Below are 5,861 nucleotides of genomic sequence, written 5' to 3' on the forward strand. Positions count from 1 at the left end.
AGACTCACCTGCTCAGAGGTAAGGCCCAGCTGCCAGAAATCCAATTTTACAACATAGTAAGTGAAGTGATTAGCTCTGTTAGTCTGAAGTCAGGCAGAAGGCAGGGCAGGGTGGTACTTCAGCAACTAATTGGTTTAGAGATACATCAGTTAGTCTGCCACCTTACTTTGCCTTTTAGGGCAAAGGGTAGCAGAAAAGCAAAAGGGTAATGCAGAGCCAGGGCTGTATTTGAAAAGCAGGTAAGTTATTCAGGATTTTGTTTACAGTCAGTGGGAGATGAAACTTTTTTCTCTTAGGGTTTGACTGAAAATCCTGCTTCCCCCCTACCTGAGATGATTGTTAACTGGAAATTAATTCTATCTGTTGCCTGTTTGTTAATCCATGGAAACAGTTGTGGTTTCAATATGCTTCCTAGGGGACAAGCATTCGCATCTCAACAGTTACCAGTCAGGATCCTCCTTCTAGCTGGCTGAGCAGAGGTTTGGCATACTCTTAGAAGAGCTTTCCTGGCATAGCTATGCTTGTTAGGAAATGTGTTTTTGTTTTGTTTTTTTTACACTGTTATTTCAGTATGAGGCATCTTATACCTGCAGTTTCATCAAATCAAAGTAAGCTGTGTCATCTACACTCTGATTCTGCTATAGCCTGTTTGCAGTAGATAGGACTTCAGCATTTTAATTCAATTTACATGGTATGGAAGGGTAATTTTTAAGGCTAGGCAGAGTCTCAGAAACAGTGAGTAGGATCACTGTTGAATTGTAGTTTAAGTATGTGATGTGACCCACATCCATGAGCACTTTTTAGTCCTTAGCAAGTATACATTCACAGCATACTTCTAAGGTGGGGAAGTTGTACCTCATCTTTGTCTTAGAGAGGAGGACCCATAGTTCCGGAGGACTGAATCAAGATTAGAGGGACCTCAAGGGTGCCCTGAACAAATGCAGGAATGCTGTTTTGAAACTACCCCTGACCAATGCCTATTCAGCCTCTTTTAAAACTGTCACTGAAGGAGATTCCACAGCTTCCCTGCCTTCCTGGTCTAACATGCTTTGACAAGGTTAAACAGGAAATTATGAGAAAACTGAACCTTTAGCTCATTAATTTTAAGTATTCCTTCCCCAATTTGAAGTATTGTGCATTGGTTGGTGAAGCAACGTGGGAAAGTGCATGCTGTTACAGCCTAGGTTATACTTGGGTATTAACAGAGCATCTTAGGTTGCCATCTTTTGTGAACACAGACACATTTTAGACATTCAGTGAAATCCATATGCAGTGGTTCATAGGTATCAGCATTTCAAATTCATAACCACTCATAGCATTCATTACTACTCTTGTGGCACGGCCTCTGTATGAGATGAAGAGAAATTGGCTAAAGATGTGTGACAGCTGTTTGTGAACTCATTCAAACTGACAAAGCTCTTGAAGTAGCCACCTGTGTCTATAATAGCAAAGATGTTCACTAAGAAAGCAGTTGCTTTTAATGGTAAGTATTTGAGTGCTTTGAAATTTAGCTTTGTTCAAAGTCAGATTTTCTTAAATCATTTGCACATTACAGTCAAGGCTGCAGAAGTGTTCAACTCTATTCTTTTTTTTTTTTTCTTTTTTCTTTTTTTTTTATATACTCTAAACATATCTTGGTTTTGTCTTTTTCCTAATGGCTATTTTCTTTCAAAGGTTGAAAAAAATGTGTATAAAAATTGCATGCATGCATCTCTCTGGTTTTTTGTTTTTTTGTTTTTTTTCTCCTTTTCACCCTACTTTGTATGTAATTCATCATAATCTTTTAGATTGAAATTTTCAGAGATGCTCTTTTGTAACAGGATTTAGTCTCTACTAGTATGCCTACACCAGTGGTCACCAACCGGTGGATCTCGATCCACCAATAGATCTCGGAGCCTCTTGGAGTTGATCTGAGGCTGGGGTGGGGGGCTGAGTGCCTGTGTGCACGCACGTGCATACCTCAGGTCAGTCCATGGGGGATGGAAGGGGCGAGGGCTAGATCAAGGCCCCCGCGGTGAGGGACAGTTCTACAGAGGCAGGAGCAGGGGGAAGTTGAGTGGGGCCCTGGCCAGGTGGGATTTACGTGCTGGGGAGGCACACCCCCAAATCATATTTTCTCCCTCTGCCTCAATCTGTTTCTCCACCCACCCCTCCTTCCCAACCCACAGACTTACCTGCTGGGTTGGGGGGACAGGGTTGCCGGTGGTGCGTGGTAGATCTTGGGTTGCTTTTAAATGCCAAAGTTTATCATCTACTTAAAAATGTTGGAGACCACTGACCTCCACTATATGACTATAACTCACATAAATATATCTGAACTAGCTTTAACCTAATCAGCACTGATGTTCTTAACTTTGTAGCTGTAGCAACTGAATGTGGGTAAACTGCCCACGTATTTACCCATGTGGTTTGGTAGCTTTTATACCTTGGATTCTGGCACCACAAGCTATTTTAAAGCTAGCTTGTGTATATCTACATGATCTGCGAGGATGCCTTTTGACTGTAGTTTGGGCAGCCTGTTTTTTTAGGCCTGTTAATTTGATGGCCTTCATATTAGCCAGTAATCCTAGGTTGAGCTAACCATCTCTACAACTGAAAGCTAAAGCTACTATACTTTGTTCTAGTTCAGATGGGGTTTTAAGTTTCATGTCCTCTATAGACTGGCACAGGAAAATGGTATTGCCACAGAAGCAGTTTAGCTTTGAGTGTGTGCGTAGTTCCATTGAACACATGTGCATCAAAACAACCTACACCCCTCAAAACTAAACATACATTTATAGAGGAAGAGACACCCGGGTATATGCACTGGTCAATCAGATGATGACAGTGAGCCACCAATGTGCTATAGTCATGAAGAATGTAAATTAAGTCCTTGCATGTCTCTGGTAAGTTTGTTTTCCATAGAGATAAAGAAGAAGAGATTCTATTTAACAAGGTACTGACGAGACTTCACCTGGATTTCTGTGTACAGTTCTGTGTGCTTGCATCCATGAGAGATGAATTCCAACTGGAACAGGTGCAGAAAAGGGATGCTAGGATAATCAGGGCAATGGGAAGTCTATGTTGGCAGGGGAACTAAAAGAGTTTGGTCTGCTTACCATAGCAAAGAGAAGGTGGAGGGAAAATATCACCGTGGTCCATAAATAAACTAAAGGTATAACCATCAGGAAGGAAGAGGAAATATTTAAGCAACAGGACAATATTACCACAAAAAGAAGTGTGAATAAATTAGCCACACACAAATTTAGGCTGGAATTTAGCAGAAGTTTTCTAATCATCAGAGCAATAAAATTCTGAAAGAGACTTTTTTAATAGGAGTAGTGGGGACAAAACGCATTTTAGGCTAGACTGATCATCTTATAAAAGGGATTATATGATATGGTTGCCTATGAGAGCAGGGTACTGCTCTATTTCTGTATGTGTGATTTACAAAATGTGTTGAGCAATTCTTGTGCCTTTCTGGGATTTTTAAAAAATGTCCTGTAGTCATTAATTGCTTGTAATCCTTATCCATCATCATTAGGCTTGTACAATGCATCTCAAATTGAGAAGGATTCACTTTTAATTCAATAAAAAGTGATTAGTCATCAAAATAGTTTTACAAAAAAGCTAGACAAATTAAATGTTTTGACTGGCATGTTATCACCCTTTCATTTGAAAGTCAAGGCTCAACTGTCAAAACAAATTGACTCTTAAATAGAGACAGGGAGATTTACAATATGGCAAGTCACTGTTTTATCAATATTAAAAAGAAGATGGAGAAACACGTTGTCTTTACATGTGCTCCTGGGTGAAGGAGGGATGCCTTCGTTAGAGCAGCTCTAAGAGACATTCAAGTACTTACAGTGTCATGTGTATTACTTGTTCAACAAGCTTTAACTAAAGTGTCCCTGCTGCCATTTTGAAGCACAGGGATGCTGAATACACATGACACAGAGGCTACTGGAGTGTGCTAATTGGCACGCTCCAGCCGACTTGATTAATCGAGTCTGCTCTAATGCAGACTAATTAGCATGTATCAGAGTAGACATCTGGCATGTGTATAGATGCCCCATTTTAACAGACATTTTGCACAATGTTAAGGGTTAGAGGATGAGATTCCTTTATCATTCCCTAGAAATACCGATTAATATGAGGGTAGTCCAGAGTACCATGCAATCACTACCATAATGTTTCTTGCTAAAAAGTTTGACTATTCAGTAGGGAGGTAAAGACGGCTATTAATTAACAATTTGATGTACATTTTCATCTGAAGTGATAGCAACTGCAGTATGTACTTTTTGACCCTATAAAATAATAGTTTCTCAATTTCTTGTCTGCTATGTTTTGAAATGTAACATGAATCAAATATTTCATCTTTTAAATCCAATGATTTATCTTCACTTTTCCTGCTGGGTATGCAAGTGAAAGAAAAATACATCTCGATGTTTTTGTCTTCATTATTCTTTGTTTGATGTTCACCTCAGTGACCCTGCTTTGCTACAGGAAAATAAAGGAAGTCATGTTGTGAACTCAACTGTATTTCATATCTAACTCTATAGTCAAGAAATGTGTATATAGTTATGTAGTTATTTAGATTAATTATACAATAAGAGTGTCCATGTAAAAAGTACTAGGAATCCTACTACATTAGACTTAAAATCATAAATGAATGACATGGAAGCCAAAAATGATTATGTAAAACTGACTTCACTTATTCGGGTAATTTTTTTTAAAGGAAAGGGGCGGGGGGGAAAGAGCAGCAAATGATCCTTATTAATCCCCCAAACCAGAATATATGCTCAGGATTTCCCCACAAACCAGTTAAATCAATTACCTTTGCTGTGTGTGAAGATGATGATATAATTCATATGATTTAATATTATAAATTATCAATGACAAATTATAATTTATAGTTTATAAGTAATATAAAAGATATTTTTGCTCAATGGGGAAGAAATTTCAGAAACCTTCCATTCATGCTCTGGTCTGTTGCATTGGATGAGACCTGAAACACATAATCCAAGATGGATAAGGTGGAAACCATGCAACTGGGTGCCTGTGTGCCCAAAACACCATACCTCATGTATCCTTGGTTATGTTTTGTGGCCCTAATATATTTGTGTGTGTGAGAAAGAATTGGAGTGGCAACAGCATATTTTTCAGCAGCACCTCACACATTTCTTCTTGTTTGTTGAGACTATTATTTGAGACCTCAACCTATGCACTCATATTTTTTTTTTATTTTTTATTAGTATCGGTTATCAAGAACTGGAATGACCCTGTGATGATAGAATTTTTCTACAATAACTGTGATTTCAAATAGTGTAGTACTTGTGGACTCATTATCTCATTTTCTGTATTATCAGCTATTTCTCCTTTTATTTTTCTTTCCTGTAAATTATTTGATAAAATGGAGAATGCACTGATAACAATCCCCAGAGTAAGGAAGCCTAGACCAGAAACGCATTGTACCTTAGCTGTTCTCTTTGCCTTGGATTCTGTGGTACCCCCCTGTACCATGAATACAATTTGCATACAAGTATAACTTAAATGCCTGGGTGTAATTTTTCTTTTTTCAACCAAAATGGATGTTTGATCAATATTAATTTATTGTGGCTGAATTGAATGCTTATGAAAGTGAGGCTGTAATAGCACAGGATAGAGGCAGCCGCAATAACATTAGATTTAATTTTAAAGATTATTTAAATGAGGCCTAATTCTGACTCATGTCAGTTTTACACTGATGCAAGTCCACTTACACCCTTCACAGTGGTATAAGATCAGAAGCAGGCTTAAAAATAATCCAATTACTACATGTTTTCCAACATCCAAGTGAGTATCTGATGTCATATTCAGGACATCATTCCTTACACATTTCC

The sequence above is a fragment of the Alligator sinensis genome, unplaced genomic scaffold (genome assembly GCF_000455745.1).
Source record: "Alligator sinensis unplaced genomic scaffold, ASM45574v1 scaffold481_1, whole genome shotgun sequence".
NCBI lineage: Eukaryota > Metazoa > Chordata > Crocodylia > Alligatoridae > Alligator > Alligator sinensis.